We start from the raw sequence: 17,528 nt of genomic DNA, 5'->3' as shown, positions 1-17,528 counted from the left end.
CTAGTAGAGACGGGGTTTCATTGTGTTAGCCAGGATGGTCTCGATCTCCTGACCTTGTGATCCACCTGCCTTGGCCTCCCAAAGTGCTGGGATTGCAGGCGTGAGCCACCGCTCTTGGCCTCTTTTTTTTTTTTCTTTTTGGAGTCAGAGTTTTGCTCTTGTTGCCCAGACTGGAGTGCAATGGCGTGATCTCGGATAACCACAACCTCTGCCTCCCGGGTTCAAGCGAGTCTCTTGCCTCAGCCTCCTGAGTAGTTGGGATTGTATACAGGCATGTGCCACCACATCTGGCTAATTTTGTATTTTTAGTAGAGATGGGGTTTCTTCATGTTGGTCAGGCTGGTATGGAACTCCTGACCTCAGGTAAATCCATTTCTTTATAACTTACTACATCTAGATCTAATTCTTTCTTTTTAATAGCTGCCCAGTATTCCATTACATACTTTCTATATAATGTATTTAACTGTTCTTCTCTTAATGAACAATCAGGTCATGTCCAATTTTTCACTATTCCAGCATGTAAAAAAGTACAAACAGGTAAAATACATACTGGTTCATAATTTCTTGTGAATGTATAGACAGATTCTTAGAAGTAGAATTGCTGAGTGAAAAGGTACATTTAAAATTGTGACTCTGGGTGATGGATATCCTAAAAGCCCTGATTTCACCACTACACAATCTCTGTAGGTAACAAAATTACACTTGCAACCCACAAATATTTTTATTTTTATACAAATAAAATGAATTTGATAAATACTTCCAAATTGCTCTCTACAAATGTTGTATATGTTTAGGCTCCATCAATCTGCATTGGAGTGTTTTTTTCTCTATAGCCTTACCAACAACACATATTAATCTTTCTAATTTTTCTCAATCTTATTGACAAAGTGAAAGATCTCATTTACATAGCTTTCATTCTTAATGAGATTGATTATTAAAAAAATATATATATATTTGCTGTTCAAGTTTGTTATCTATGAAATGCCAGTTTCTAGCTTTTGCCCATATTTTCTATTAGGCTGTTATTTTAAAAAATGAATTTGGGCTGGCATGGTGGCTCAAGCCTGTAATTTCAGCACTTTGGGAGGCCAAGGCTGGTGGATCCCTTGAGGTCAGGAGTTTGAGACCATCTTGGCCAACATGGTGAAACCCCGTCTCTACTAAAAATACAAAAAATTAGTTGGGTGTGGTGATGGGCACCTGTAATCCCAGCTACTTGGGAGGCTGAGGCAGGAGAATCACTTGAACCTAGGAGGCAGAGGTTGCAGTGAGCCGAGATCATGCCACTGCACTCCAGCCTGGGGGATGGAGGGAGACTCTGTCTCCAAAAAAAAAAAAAAAAAAAAGAATTTGAAGCAGTTTTTAAATATATTAGGTAGACTAGAACTGTTTTTTTCCAGACTTATTTGTGGAGTCTATAGAGGCTGTATACTTTTGTTATCAACTTTTATTATGTCTGGAAATCATATACTATAAGGGAGACCTTTCCACTGCAAGACTTTAAAGCGATTCTGTAATCCATAGCTTAACTAATCTTTTCTGATAGACATGTGAATTGTTTCAAATTTTCCCTTTTACTGGTGATACTGCATTGAATACTCCTGTACATATATCTATCTCTTTGCCTTTGAGCAATTTTGTACAATTTTTCCTCCTTATGTGAACATTTGTGTAAGTTTAAAATTTTTTTTTTTCTTGGAAGATAAATTCTGAGAAACTGCATCAAAGGATAGGCATATTTTAAATTTCACTGATCCACGCTTTTGAATTCCTACCCATCAGCCTCTTTTGGAAACTTGTTCTCTCAGTGAGTCTTTCCCGCATAAACCTTTAGCCTCTCCCAATCCATGGGCTCTTTCTTTTCAGCCTACCAACACGTTCCCAACTCACATCTTCTTAGAAACAAAGCAGAACAACACAAAATCGCTTCCCTTGTTGAGTCTGCGTTTCTTTCTAATTGCCATCATGCCTCTTTTCTTTTCTTCTTAGCCAGCTTGTTGAAAAGGTGGTCCATCTCTCCCCATTGCCCATGACTGTTATTTGCTGCCATCTGATTTCTACCCCTTGCACTTCACCGACACAGCCATGGAAAAGACACCCAGGGACCTCTAGGTGGTTTACTCAATGTCACCTGCAGCCCTGGGGACCTCTAGGTGGTTTACTCAATGTCACCTGCCACTGTTCCCTGTAACTCTCCATTCTTCCCCTCCATGACACCAGTTCTTTCCTGGTGCTCCCCTTGGTCAGCCTTCCTTCTCCATCTTCTTTGGGTTCCTTCTTCCAATGCTCACTCATTAAAAAAATTATTATTATTATTATTATTATTATTTGAGATGGAGTTTTGCTCTTGTCATCTAGGCTGGAGTACAATGGCACGATCTCAGCTCACTGCACCCTCCACCTCCCAGGTCCAAGCAATTCTCCTGACTCAGCCTCCCAAGTAGCTGGGATTACAAGCATGCGCCACCAGGCCCAGCTAATTTGTTGTATTTGTATTTGTATTTGTATTTATTTTATTTTATTTATTTATTTATTTATTTATTTATTTTTTTTTTTGAGACGAAGTCTTGCTCTGTCGCCCAGGCTGGAGTGCAGTAGCATGATCTTGGCTCACTGCAACCTCCGCCTCCCTGGTTCACGCCATTCTTCTGTCTCAGCCTCCCGAGTAGCTGGGACTACAGGCGCCCACTACCATGCCCAGCTAATCTTTTCTATTTTTAGAAGAGACGGGGTTTCACCGTGTTAGCTAGGATGGTCTTGATCTCCTGACCTTGCGATCTGCCTGCCTCGGCCTCCCAAAGTGCTGGGATTACCGGCGTGAGCCACTGCGCCCGGCCAATTTTTTGTATTTTTAGTAGAGACGGGTTTCACCATGTTGGCCAGGCTGGTCTTCAATTTCTGACCTCAAGTGATCCACTCACCTTGGCCTCCAAAGTGCTGGGATTACAGGCGTAAGCCACCATACCCAGTCAATTATTGTTAGTTTTTGAGACAGGGTCTTGTTCTGTTTCCCCGACCGGAGGGTAGTGGCACGATCTTGGCTCACTGCAGCCTCAACCACTTGGGTTCAAGTGGTCCTCCCACCTCAGCCTTCCAAGTAGCTGGGACTACAGGCACATGCCACCATGCCCATCTAATTTTGTTTATTTTCTTTGTAAAGATAGGGTATCACTGTGTTGCCCAGGCTGGTCTCAAACTCCTGGGCTCAAGCGATCTACCCACCTCGGCCTCCCAAAGTGCTGGGGTTACAGGCATGAGCCACCATGCCTAGTCCAATGCTCACTCTCTTAACTTTGGTGTTTCCAGTGTTCTGGTCTTAATCTCATGCTTTTCTCTCCATACACGTTCACCTCATCAGTTGTATCTACTCTCACTAACTTTATGCTATCAACACATAGTAGGCTGAATAATGCTTCCAAAGATGTCCAGGTCCTAATCTCTGGAACCTGTGAATAATACCTTATCAAGCAAACTGTGCAGTTGTGATCTTGAGATGGGAATATTATCCTGGATTATCTGTGCAATGTAATCACGCGTGTCCTGATAGAAGGGAGGCAGAGGGAGGCATGACTACAGAAGAAGAAAGCTATGCGACAACAGAAGCAAGACACCGCACTCTTGGCTTTGAAGATGGATTAAGGGCCAGAAACTGAGGAATGCAGGCAGTCTCTCAGAGCAGAGAAGGAAAAGGATTCTCTCCTAGAGCCTCCAGAAGGAACGAGACCTGCTGACACCTTGACTTTAGCTCAGTGCTACTAATTTTAGACTTCTCACTTCCAGAATCATAAGAGAATAAATTTATGTTGTTTTAAGCTACTAAATTTGTGGTAATTTGTTACAGCAGCCTCAGGAAACTAATATAATGCTTGAATATGCATTTTTCATACCAGAACTCTCCTCTGATCATGGATTCATAGCTGCATCTGCCTGCTACCCTCACATTCAACAGGACTCAAACAGAATCCATCATCCTCTCCCTCCTTCTGCTGTGTTTCCCTGATTCATTTAATGGCACCATCGGCCAGGTGTGGTGGCTCACACCTGTAATCCCAGCACATTGGGAGGCTGAGGCAGGCAGATCACCTGAGGTCAGGAGTTCGAGACCAGCCTGGTCAACATGGTGAAACCCCGCCTCTACTAAAAATACAAAAATTAGCTGGGCATGGTGGCACACACCTGTAATCCCAGCTGCTCGGGTGGCTGAGGCAGGAGAATCACTTGAACCTGGGAGGCAGAGATTGCAGTGAGCCGAGATCACACCATTGCACTCCAGCCTGGGCGACAGAGCAAGCCTCCATCTCAAATAAATAAATAAAGATATAAAATAATAAATAAATAAATAAATAAATAAATAAATGGCACCATCATTCCCTGAGTCACACGAGTCAGGACCAAGGATCCTCCTGGACTCCTCCCACTCACAGACCAGCAATCATCAAGCCCTGCAGTGTCTGCTGCCCAAACCTTTCTCATATAGGCCTCCTTTTGGCCTCTATGGCTCTCCGCCTATAGATTTATCCCTTCCCATATTCATCCTCCATATCAAAGCCAAGATAAGCCTTCTAAAAGGAAGCCTGACCAAGGTCCTTTCTTTAACCACTGCTTAGATTCAAGTCCAAACTCCCTGGCAGGCCATACAAGGCCTCCCTTTTGCAGCTATGTCTCCTGCTGTGGACTCTAATGATGCTCAAACAGTTTGCTACTTTCCCACCTATAGTAGTTACCTTTGCGTGTTCATGAAACTTCATGACCTTTGCTTCTGCTGCTCCTGCCCTTCTTTTTCTGTTCAGCTTTTACTGGTCTTCATGACTTAGCTCATTTTCTCTAATGAGGCGGAGCTCAGCATTCTTCTTTTGTCCTCCTGTAGCATCCTGTGCCTGCTTGTGTACCATAGCAGTTTCCACAGTAAAGAGACATTATTTGTGTTCACCTGAGGCCAGGAGCAATGTCTCATTCATCTATTAAAGCTCAGTGGTTTGCACAAGGCCCAGTAAATATCTGTTGAACTGAGCTGAATTGCATTGCAGATAGAAAAAAAAATGATTTCATTTAGTCAAAATATTTCAAAAATGTAGAAACTCTTTTTTTTATAAACTTAATCTCCTCTGACAGTTCTGGGTTGCAGCCATGTATAACAAAGGGCAGGAATACAAAACAAAGATTGTCTGAAAATTCCCCGAGTGAGGCATTTGAAAAAGGAATCATGAAAATGTAAGGAAACTCTGTGGCCAGCCCATCTTCTCTGTGTTCTTTCAAGAAAAATATTTGAAGTTTCATTTTTCCTTGAAGTTCAAAACAAGTCGGAATATTTAAGAAAGTGTCTAGACATTCTGAACTTGACCTTTGACAACTGTAGGAGTTGACTTTTCTAGCCAGCTGTGAAGTGCAAATGCAAAGCACAGTTCATTTAATCCAGAGCCAGGTATCAGGCTTGGGCACACTCTCTGTGTGAATAAATAGAAGCAGCAATTATGTCCACTTTTCTACAGGCATGGATGACATCCTAAAAGGATGTCAGGCTGAAGAGACTACAGCATATACTGCTAGGTGACCAAACCAAAGCACAGAATGGTGTGTATGGCATGCCTCATTTTGTGTAAAAAGGAGGGAGGGGAATAATATATATTCATATTTGTTTGTATTTGCATAAGTAATCACCGGAAAGAGAAATCAGAAATGAATAAATATGGTTACCTGTAGAGTGTGAGAGGCAACGGAGTAGATGGGGATGGGAAGGAATGACAGTTCTCAGTACCTACCTTTTCATAGTGTTCAGAGTTTTCACTCGTCTAAGTGTATTTTCTATTTAAAATAACTATAAAAAAAATGTCGGATGTAGGCCAGTACTATTCCCAGTGTGCCTTGTTACCATTTGAGAAGCATTAGTATATTCTTAGTTTTTGGCCTAGAGAGTCTTTTTTAATGTTTAGCACTTGATTTAGAAATGATGGCAAGTTTTATTTTATTTTTTTCCTTAAAAAAAAAATTTAGGTTGGGCATGGTGGCTCATGCCTGTAATCCCAGCACTTTGGGAGGCTGAGGTGGGAGGATCACTTGAGTCCAGGAGTTCGAGGCTGCAGTGAGCTGTGTTCACGCCACTGCACTCCAGCCTGGGCAATAGAGCGAGATTCCATCTCAAAATAAACAAATAAATTAAATAAATAAATAAATACATTTTAGATTTGGGGTACATGTGTAGGTTTGTTACATGGATATATTGCATGATGCTGAGGTTTGGGCTTCTGTTGGAAGCCCAAATAGTCCGTTCTGTCACCCAAATGGTAAACATGATTTCGAAATTTTAAAAATATTACAAAAATAAACATAGCACAAAGATCTCTATGCCCTCTGGGTGCAATGGCTCGGAACGGTAATCACAGCACTTTGGGAGCCTAGACAGATGGATCACTTGAGCCCAGGAGCTCAAGACCAGCCTGGCCAACATGGCAAGATCCCATTTCTATGAAAAATATAAAAAGTAGCCTGACGTGGTGGTGCATACCAGTGTTCCCAGCTACTCCAGAGGCTGAGGTGAGAGGATTGCTTAAGCCTGGTAGGTTAAGGCTGCAGCGAGCCGCCACTGCATTCCAGCCTGTTCAATGAGAGTGAGACCCTGTCTCCAAGGAAACAAACAAAAAAAATTTCTATGCCCTTAACCAGATTCCCTGTTATCAATATTTTATCCCACATGTGCTTCCTCTCTCTCTCTCTCTCTCTCTTTCTCTCTCATACTGTATCTGAACCATCTGAGGTTCTGGATCCTCTACCTCTAAATGTTTCAGTATGTATTTTCTAAAAATGTAACCATTGCACAGTTACCAACTTCATGAATTTATGGTGATGCAATACGAACAAGAGAGTTTTCTTGTAGAAACAAATGTTTCCCAAACATAAGACCAATCTTAACTTTTATATTGTACAAAATGGCCATTAGGCAATCTACTGTTATAGGTGAGGAAATGAATTGGGTGTGTCACTGTGGAGCTCATCAAACACTCTTAACGGCATCCATTCATCAGTCTCTAGAGGGTTTTTTCATCTTCCTTTTGGTAAAATCAAGCCATTAATTTCTAAAAGTCTGCAGCTTCCCTGAAGTCCTAATGAAAAGGTTGCCCAGGCCATTATAGTTCAGTCATGAAGCTGGAAGAAGATTCCTCAACTACACCTTGTTTAAAAGTAATTAAAAATATATAGGCTGAGTGCCGTGGCTCACGCCTGTAATCCCAGCACTTTGGGAGGCCAAGGCAGGTGGATCACTTGAGGTCAGGAGTTCGAGACCAGACTGGCCAACATGGTGAAACCCCATCTCTACTAAAAATACAAAACTTAGCCAGGCATGATGGCAATGCCTGTAGTCCCAGCTACTTGGGAGGCTGAGGCAGGAGAATCGCTTGAACCTGGGAGGTGGAGGTTGCAGTAAGCTGAGATTGTGCCACTGCACTCCAGCCTGAGTGACAGAGCAAGACCCTGTTTCAAAAAATATATATATATAATATATATAAAAAATATATATAATATATATAAAATATATATATAATATATATAAAAAAATATAATATATATAAAAAATATATATTATATATAAAATATATATATAAAATATATAAAAATATATATAATATATATAAAATATATATAATATATATATATAAATATATATTATATATAAAATATATATTATATATAAATATATATTATATATATAAAATACATATATAATATAAATATATATTATATATATAAAATATATATTATATATAATATATAATATATATTATATATATGATATATATATAAATATATATATCATATATATAATATATATATAAAATATATATATAATATACATATATTATATATATAGCACCTTGTGTCAAATCCACTTGTTTCCTTCCAGCTAGAACCATGGTGAAAGGGCTGGACCTGCCTTTCATTCCTCACGCCCAGCTGAGCTTGTTCCTATTGGAGAAAGAGGAGAAATATGGAGGTGGAGGTAAGCATGGAAGGTCTAAGGAAGGAAAGGGGGCTGGCCTTGTTCCCCGTGGCTCTGGCAAAGACCCAGAGTCTTACACGGCTGCTTTAACTACTATGATGTAGTATTTTGCAGCCCCAAAACCAGTTCATTTTTATTTTTATTTTTGGAGATGGAGTCTTGCTCTGTTGCCCAGGCTGGAGTGCAGTGGTGCAGTCTTGGCTCATTGCAACCTCCATCTCCCAGGTTCAACAATTATCCTGCCTCAGCCTTCCAAGCAGCTGGGAGTACAGGCACACGCCGCCACACCCGGCTAATTTTTTTTTGTATTTCAGTCGAGATGGGGTTTCACTGTGTTGCCCAGGCTGGTCTCAAACTCCTGAGCTCAGGTAATCCACCCTCCTTGGCCTCCCAAAGTGCTAGGATTACACCTCACCCGGCCCTCAAAACTAGTTTAAAAATATTTCAGAAACATTCTATGAATAGATTAATGCTAGATGATATGTTTTGGGTAAATGACATTGAAGAATGGTTCTGTCATTAATAGACACTGCTCTACAATCTTCGTGAAGACTGGGATGGTGGTGAGGAGGTGACCTTTCCAAGTGTGACACACGTCAGCCCAGGCTGGGCCTCACGACCTGGTTTGGTGAAGGGTTCTTCCTTCCTATGCTCCTGTTTCTTCTGACCCCTCCTGCTCTCCCCATATGCTAATCCACAGAACATACCCTTCCTGAGCTCAGCTACACCGCCAGAGGGATGTGCTGGGCTAAATTTAGCCAATCCTTTGTGGACAGAGATAAGAATTTTTCTTTTAAAAAGTCTTTTTAATTGGCTATTGCTGTATATACACAATACCTTGATGAACATCCTTATATTTGTATATATATTTTTGTTTACTTGTCCAATAATTTTTATAGAATAAATTTTTAGAAGTAGAGTTGCTGGGTTAAAAAGTATGGGTTTTTTAAATAACTTTTGATACAGCCTGTCAAATTACCCTCCAGAAAGTTAATATGTACCAATTTACAATACCACAAACAGTGTATGAGCATGTGGGGTTTTGTGTGGGAAGTCCAGGCTGTGACATCCAGCTGTCTGGTTTTGCACCGTGGCTCTGCCAGATACCAACTTCATTGTTTAGTAAATGATGCAGTCTCACTAAGCATTTCCTCATCCTTCCCATGGGAATGATAATAATACCCTTCTCGTGGGGCTGTCATGGAAGATATTGTATGTGAAATGCTTATGTGAGGGCCAGGCACAGTAGTTCATGCCTGTAATGCCAGCAATTTGGGAGGCTGAGACGGGAGGATCACTTGAGCCCAGGAATTCAAGACCAGCCTGGACAACATGGGGAGACCTTGTCTCTATAAAAAATTAAAAAATTAGCTGGGCATGATGGCTCACACCTGTAGTCCGCAGCTATTCTGGAGGCTGAGGTGGGAGGATCTCTTGAGCCCAGGAGGTGGAGGCTGCAGTGAGCTGTGATTACACCACTGCACCCCAACCTGGATGACAGAGTGAGATCCTGTCTCACACACACACAAAATGCTTATGCCCTGGATAGTCTAAGGCCCGAGGTGTAGCCAAGCCCCAATATTGAGGGCCACAGGCCTGGGGATTGGACCACAGTTTGGGTTGGTGAAGAAGTTAGAATATAAAATTGGTGCCAACCTTTATTAGGTAATAATTTGTGTTTCATGACATGCAACAGATACTTCAAAACCAATGTTCTCTTTATATCTTTTGTTTTTTTGTAACAACTCTATTGGGATAATTGATGTATCATACAATTTCACTTATTTAAGTGTATAATTCAATGGTTTTTAGTATTTTCAGAGTCATGCCATCATCAATATAATCAATCTGAGAACATCTTCGGCATCCTTCAAAGAAACCCTATACTATTAATATTTAGGGTTAAAAATGCAACCTCCAACTCTTTCTGTCCCTGAGTCTTAGGCAACCACTTCTACTTACTACCTGTATAATTTTGCCTATTCTGGACATTTTATGTAAATGGAACAATATGTGGTCTTTTGTGACTGGCTTCTTTCACTTAGCATAATGTTTTCAAGATTGATCCATGTTGTAGCATGAATCAGCACTTCATTCCTTTTTATTGTTAAGTAATATGCCAGGGTATAGAGATACTGCGTCCTTTTTACCTGTTTGTCAGTTGATGGACATTTGAGTTGTTTTTAATTTTTGACTATTATGAATAAAGCTGCTGTGACATTTGTGTACAAGTTTTTGTGTGGATATGTGTTTTATTTTCTGGCTATATATCTAGGAGTGGAATTATTTGACCGTTTTGTTGGCTTTTTAAACACATGAATAGTGTTGCAATGAATATTTTGGCAAAAAAAAGTAATTGAGAGATTTCCAGTTAAAAGAGAAAGCATAAAGGTCCAGGGGCCTGGGTGTTGTATGCCTTAACTCCTCTGAATAATCCTTCGGCATTTGTAAAAGTGGTTGTTGTAAATATTAAAGATTAAATATAACGGACAGCCTCTGGCACACAGTAAATTCTCAGCAAATGATAGCTATTATCCTACACCCTCCAAACCCTGAAGCAGAAATCCTCATGGGCCTAGACTCTTCATCCATCCGTACCATCAATATTATCAGATTTCTCTGGTTTTTTTATTTTTATGACCTTGTGTTTTATTTTGCCAGTGCTGATGTAAACCTTCAGTAACTGCCAGAATGCTACCACCTGCGGAAACTAAAATCGGCCTCTGCTTAAAGTGGGCCACTTGCTTCTCATCTTCACATCCTACTTCTTGCCAAACTCTAAGGTTATTAACTATTTCCTTGCATCCCTCCTGCCAGAGAGGCAAGCCCTGCCCTTACATCCCTCAGGTCATCAGGAACGTAGGACAGTTGTGCAGGCTCGGCGTGAAAATCCCAGCTTGTACAAAACGGTGGCCCATGGGCCAAATTGAACATGCAGACTCAATTATTTTTCTGCACAGTGTATAGTAAAAATAAACATAAAAGGCCAGGCACAGTGGCTGATGCCTGTAATCCCAGCACTTTGGGAGGTTGAGGCGGGCAGACCACGAGGTCAGGAAAACACGGCGAAACCCCGTCTCTACTAAAAATACAAAAAATTAGCCAGGCATTGTGGCGGGCGCCTGTGGTCCCAGCTACTCGGGAGGCTGAGGCAGGAGAATGGCGTGAACCCGGGAGGCAGAGCTTGCAGTGAGCCGAGATCGCGCCGCTGTACTCCAGCCTGGGCGACAGAGCGAGACTCCATCTCAGAAAAAAAAAAAAAATAATAATAATAATAAATAAATAAACATAAGAAAGTTGAGCCAACGTATCAAATTCAGAAGATTTCACACAAAACCTATATTTCAGATTGCTTTTGAGAATAATAAAAAGATATGGGAGTATTGGGCCTTCATTCTTGCCTGATAAAAATAGACTGATTTGTGCTACTCCAGTCCCTTTGGTGTGTTTCAGGAATCGGAAAAGGGAGGCCAAATAGCTAGTCCTTGGAGACACAGCAAAAAGGCTTTTTTCTTTTTTCTTTTCTTTCTTCTTTTTTTTTTTTTTTACAAATGCTTGTGTGGTCAGGGACCATCCCCCTCTCCCACCCCCAACCCCACTGTTGATTATCCCTGCTAAGCCCCTGACATTTTTGTCATTTCACACCAGTCCAGACAACTTTTTTTATTTAAACTTTGTCTAGAATTCTGCTACAAAGTCTCCAACTACAAGTTTATAAAGATAGTGACCTCTACTTCCCAGCATCCACCTTCTGTTTTTTTTTTTAATTTTTTTTTGAAAATATCACCAGCTCCTTGTTTTACTGTACAGGACACTCCGCCTTCCTCTCAAGTGTCTGTCACAGAAAACAGTGCTTTGCTCAGTTCTTAAATGCCTGGTGGAACTACGCAGGACGCCTGCCAGACCCACGGTGCTTCCTTCCTTCCAAACCCGGCTCACTCAGAGCCACTTGACCCCTGATGTCTGCTGTCAGATTGCTTGTTTCTTCGTCAGCCTACAGCTGAGCTGGCCACTCAATCTTTCTTTGCACTTGATACGTTTGGTTAAATCTTTCCATTATCTCAAGGCTCTCTTCTGGTGCCTTCTTATTCTGTCCATTTTAATCTTGTGACAGTCCTCGCTCTTCTCCCAGACCTCAGGTTTCTGGTGAGAGTGTTTTTGTTCTTGCCTGACCTTTTCTGCTCTCATCCTTCTCATTCGGTTTCATCTGGTCTTCAATTTCGCTATTTCTGCTCCAGTGTCTTCACCTCCATTTTATTTACCTGTGCTGTCTCTTAAACACTTCTGCAGCAATATCTATTTTATCCTTAAAAGCCTCTGGCTATACTCCTTTGGAAAGCTCTCTTTATTTGTTAAAGAAAATGTTTCATTTTTCTGAAATCTTTAAAGGGGAGCAGGACTTCTGTTCTTCACTTCTACCCAATTTCCTATGTTTTTAGAAATTAATTTCAACCTCTTCATCGTGTACATAGAGATGATAAAATCCTGCACTTTACATTTTATGACCTCTAGCATTTTTGCTTATGATCCTCTCAATCCTGCCATATTCAAACGGCTAGCACGGGCAGCTAAATAAACATTCTTCTCTCCACTCGAATGCTTCTTTAACTTGAATAAATGATAGGCCTTCTTTTAAAAAAGAAAAAAAAATTCCTCTGCATCCACAGTGTTGATCTAAGTTATTTTATTTATGATCAATGGCTGTTCTAATATAGATATGATTCTGGCTAGTTTCATAACTTTAGCAAGTTTACAATGACTCAGTTCTCTCATTTGTCTCTTTTCACACTATCATGAAATTTTGTTCACAAGGAACATTTCTGTAAGTCCTCCTCCCTTCTTTTCTCATAGGTCTCTGAGATAGAGTACTGGCACTGTTGATGGGTTAAAAATCCCAGTGCGAACTTGGGCCAGAGGTCCTGTAATACACTTGCTCATAAAGTAGGCATCCAGGTCATTCAAAACATGCTTCTGCAATGATTTAGACTGATTTGCAAAGCCATTGTAGGAAACATTCAGATCTCTGTTACTACACCTTACAGTCTGATAATGAATACTTCAGTGCAAGGTCACCTTTCCCCTGCCCTCGTTCCTTTCCGAAGCCTCACTTGACATGTCTCCCAGCCTCATGTCTCTTGCTGTACACAGGAGAGGTGTCCTGTGCAAAGTTGCCTTCTATCTTTCATTTGTCTTTCGAAGGCTCATCCTGTACATTTGATCTTTTCTTACAACCCAGTTCACTTCCATGATCTTTCAAGCTTTCACATTATATCTGTCTTAGTCTGTTTTCTGTTGCAGAATACCTGAAACTGGGTAATTTATAAAGAGAAGAAATCTATTTCTTACAGTTATGGAGGCTGAGAAATCCAAGGTTGAGAAGCCACATCTGGGAGCCCTTTCTTGTTGGTGGAGGTTCTCTGCAGAGTCCCGAGGTGGTGCAGAGCATCACACATGGGGAGGGGGCTGAGCATGCTAAGCCCAGGCCTCCCTTCTTCTCCTTATAAAGCCACCAGGCCCAGTCCCATGATAACCGATTAATCCATTAATCCCTGAATGTATTAATCCATGCAGTAGGACAGAACCGTCTTGACCTAATCACCTCTCAAAGGCCCCACCTCTCAACACTGCCACATTGGAGATTAAATTTCCATATGAGCTTTGGAGGAGACAAACATTCAAACCATAGCACCTTTCAAAGAAATCTCTGAGAAGCTGCATTTGTGTGGCTCTTCCCTATTGAGGCATTCGGTGAATCCCACATCAGTTCTCTCACACACAGATTTCTCTCTTCAAATTCATTTCTATTTCCTAAGTCAAAATTACATCTCTATCCTCTCTGTTTGGAGACTTCTAAGCTTCAGCTCCAACCTATTTTCTTATGGGGTAGCAGCAGAGACAGCTCTATATTTGGAATTAAGAGAGCCCCAGATAAATTTCTCTACTTAACAAACTATAAGACATTAAGGAATCTCTTAATTTCCCAGAGGCTCATTTTTCCCATCAGTATAATAGGATAATAATAACTATTATCTTTCAGAATTCTTGTGACAATTCCATGAAATACTGTATGGAAAACCATGTTTAAAATTCTGTCTTATATATTTTTTAGCAGAAGCTCTGCTTGCCCTACTTTTGTGTGTGTATTTCTTTCAGGCCTTCAAGATTTTATTTGAAACTTCTCTTCCTTTTCCTTTGGCTTCTCATTTCTCTTGTCTCAGGTTCTCTATCATTTCATTTTTTCTAATTAATTCATTGTTCATCTGTTCTATCATATATGGACAAAAATGTTGACATCCTGACAGTTGGTGCCAGAGCTGTTTGAGGGTGAGGAGACTATTTTGGGGTAAGGTGACATGGTTTTCCAGGGGTCCAACAACCAGAGAAGTAGCTGAATTGCCGATTTGAAACTGAACAGTGTAAGGGAAGAAAAGTGAGGGAAGGGAGAGTGGGAGAGGGGAGTACTGCCAGCAAGATGGAGGCTGCCCCAGGTGACATGAACAGTGAATGAAGTCCTGGGGTGGGGTGGGGTGGGGGTGGCAGTGGGAAGTGGGTGGAAGGACACACAAATAGAATGAGGGTAGCGGACATTCTACTGGATGTCGTCTGGTTACCATGATGTAAATGCTCTACCAAGTCTTTAGTAAATTTTGCCACCCACTGAAGAAGACTTTTACGGAAATCATGGAAAAGAGCTGGGTCCAGATCAGGGTGGTGGGGGCACAGGGACAGCAAGCAATGAATGAATTCACTGAAAATCAGAGGTGACCATACCAGTGTAACCCTCCTGGGAATTTACAGACATCTTGGAGAGGGCTTTGAATATCCACTGGGGATAATATGGGAATTTGAGCCAATCTTATCATTCTAAAGGGGGTGGTAACACCAGCTGACATCTAGATGTTCTTTAAAACAAAACATAGCCCAGGTCAGGTGCAGTGGCTCATGCCTGTAATCCAGCACTTTTGGAGGCCAAGGTGGGAGGATCGCTTGAGCCTAGGAGTTTGAGACCAGCTTGGGCAATACGGGGAAATGTCGTCTCTACAGAAAATAAAAAATTAGCCAGGCATGGATGTGGTGGCATACACCTGTGGTCCCAGCAGCTTGGGAGGATCATCTGAACCAGGGAGATTGAGGCTACAGTGAGCCATGATCGCGCCACTGCACACCAGCCTGGACGACCGAGTAAGACCTGTCTCAAAATGAATGAATGAATAAATAAATAAACAAATAAAATAAATCAGATAAAACACGACTTATGTCAAATGCTAGGCACATATTCCTTGGACTTGGGGTCTATCTAAATGAAGCCTATCACACAGGAGAAACCTGGCAAGTGTTTGTTGGATAAACTGATTTTAGTTTTTTCTGCCAGTAATTTATCATCCTTTGTTCCTCTCTTACTCTGTGTTTTTTTGAGTGGCCTCAGAAACAGCTATTTCTAAGTGTTCTCCACATCTTTTCCTCGGCAAGACCTAGTTTTGCCTGTCATTTTCTTCCTGTACCTCTTGTTTGTCCTCAGCAACTTCGTGTTTCCTGGTTCCCTCCTTCGACTTGAAGGCCAGCTTCATCATCTACTCTCTGAATTCCACCTGCTCTCTCAGCTTCCCTGGCTCAGCCGGGGGTCTTGTTGGTTTTGGCTCTTGTGCCTAGCATAGCTAGCAATGCCAGTCTCCCTTCTGTGGGGAAAGATTCTCCTCAATTTTGGTGAAAAATCAGTTTACAGAAGGAGAAAGAGATAAAGAGAGAGAGAGAGAGAGAGAGAGCACATGCGGGCTTACCTTTTGGAGGTAACATACTGAAGTATCTCTAGATGAAATGATATGAGGTTTAGGCTTCACTCTAAAATAATCCAGAAGGAGAGAGGGAAAAGAGCAAAGAAGTAGGGGGCCGGATGCTGTAGCCAAACCAAGATGGTCCACATTGTTGAAGCCCTGTGATGGGTACGTGAGGGTTTAATATAATAGCCACTCAACTTTTGTGTATGTTTGAAGATTTCATAATAAGCTTAAGGAAAGTCTGTTTATTAAAGATCCACACATGAGTTATTGGTCTCCACAGCCACCATGGTTTTTTTTTGGCTTGCACGTGACCTTCAGGTGAGTTCTTGAGCCTCATCCACAGCATGACCCCGGCCCCCACCAAGCCGCATCTATACTCTCTCTTGTTATTGATTTGTTGGGTGTCAGTTTCCCTTTGGTCTGAGAGATCCTGGTGGACAGGGGCTGTGTCTTATTCATCTTCATGTCCCAGTGCCTAGCATAGAATCTGGTGAATGGAACTGAAATGAGCTGAAGAAAATTATCTGCCAGTGAATTCCCAGCCCACGGCAGCCCCTCCTCCTTGTCATGGCCTTTGCTGGGCCCATGACCTATGGCTGGGGGCTCCTGAGTGGAGCCACACAGCACATCCACGCTGGGCTCTCTTCCTCAGGAGGGACAGTGGGCAGCTCTTGTGGCCTCTTGCACATGCCTCCACATCACCACAGAATTCTCTTCTGGACCTTCTTCTGCTGTTACATTAGCCAAAGGAATTCCAATTTCCTTTCAGATCTGAAGCTCATACCAAACATCTGACTCCCTGTGACTTGGTGATTTAAATGACTGTAATTGTAGACTTAAGTTAATGCGTAGGTCCTCACTGCATAGGCTCCCTTCAAGCAGCCTCCCTTCCCCCACAGTACATCCCTCGTCTCCAGACAGAGAAAATGGTACCCTTCCTCCCTTCTCACTTCCTTTGAGTGGCTGGCCCTCATATCACCCTAAAGAAAGGCAAATCTAGCAGTGCCACGATCTGTGTTTCTTATTCCTCTTATCACACCCTCCCCGTGTTTCCTTCCTGCCTCCATCTAGCCCCAAATCTCCACCTTTTCTCTGAATTTCCTGTTCTAGTCTCAACTTACTAGAGTTCTACTATTACTCTAGTTCTGGCAGCTTCTAGGATAGGCATCCTGGCACCATCTTGCCTCACACTACTCTTTAATTAGCTTTTACCAATCTCAGTAGTCATTTTATCCTCTTTGCAGTACGCAACACTGAAAGGGTTCAGTTGGGGAGTCAGGTGTTATTGTGCCCATTTGGCAAGGATTGGAAAGGTTAAGTGGCTCGCTTAAGGTTGCAGAACTAGTAAGGGTCAGTAGTAGAATCTCTGTCTCCTGAATGTTAGTCCAATGTTCCAACCTGTACCCACCATCTGGTCTGTGTTACTGTCCCCTTGGAAAATGGTGGCTGACCTTGAACTTCTGTCCATTTTCCTCACAACAATTATCTTCCTGGGATATATCTGACAACAGTCCCAGAGGACTGGAAACTGAGCTAAGCCAAAATGAGGTGGTAATAACTGTCTTACTGATTCATGCTGGCATTGCCTGAAGGTCTGATATTGTCTCTAGCAATTCTCTTATTCCTGAACAAGAGCCAAAAAATGGAGGGGAGGATGTGGATGCATCCCCACATCCAAGTGGGCATTAGCCAAGTGCCTCTTGTTTCCAAGAATCAGAGACAGGCTCAGCACCAGGTCATACTCCAAGAGTTGTCAA

At 41.8% G+C, this 17,528-nt stretch overlaps 1 long non-coding RNA gene across 4 annotated transcripts in view; it reads left to right on the top strand.

Moving 5' to 3' along the window:
- Positions 1 to 17,528, top strand: part of LOC129057841 (uncharacterized) — a 90,345-nt gene that overhangs the window by 55,290 nt on the left and 17,527 nt on the right. For all 4 annotated transcript variants that reach the window (XR_008522617.2, XR_008522618.2, XR_010136043.1 and 1 more), the window contains one exon: positions 7,898 to 7,993. This is a non-coding gene — a long non-coding RNA (uncharacterized LOC129057841). The remainder of the gene's footprint in view (positions 1 to 7,897; positions 7,994 to 17,528) is intronic.

The sequence above is a fragment of the Pongo abelii genome, chromosome 11 (assembly GCF_028885655.2).
Source record: "Pongo abelii isolate AG06213 chromosome 11, NHGRI_mPonAbe1-v2.0_pri, whole genome shotgun sequence".
Classification (NCBI taxonomy): Eukaryota; Metazoa; Chordata; class Mammalia; order Primates; family Hominidae; genus Pongo; species Pongo abelii.
The sequence above is the reverse complement of the archived record's forward strand: the minus strand, read 5'-3'. Positions and strand labels throughout refer to the sequence as shown.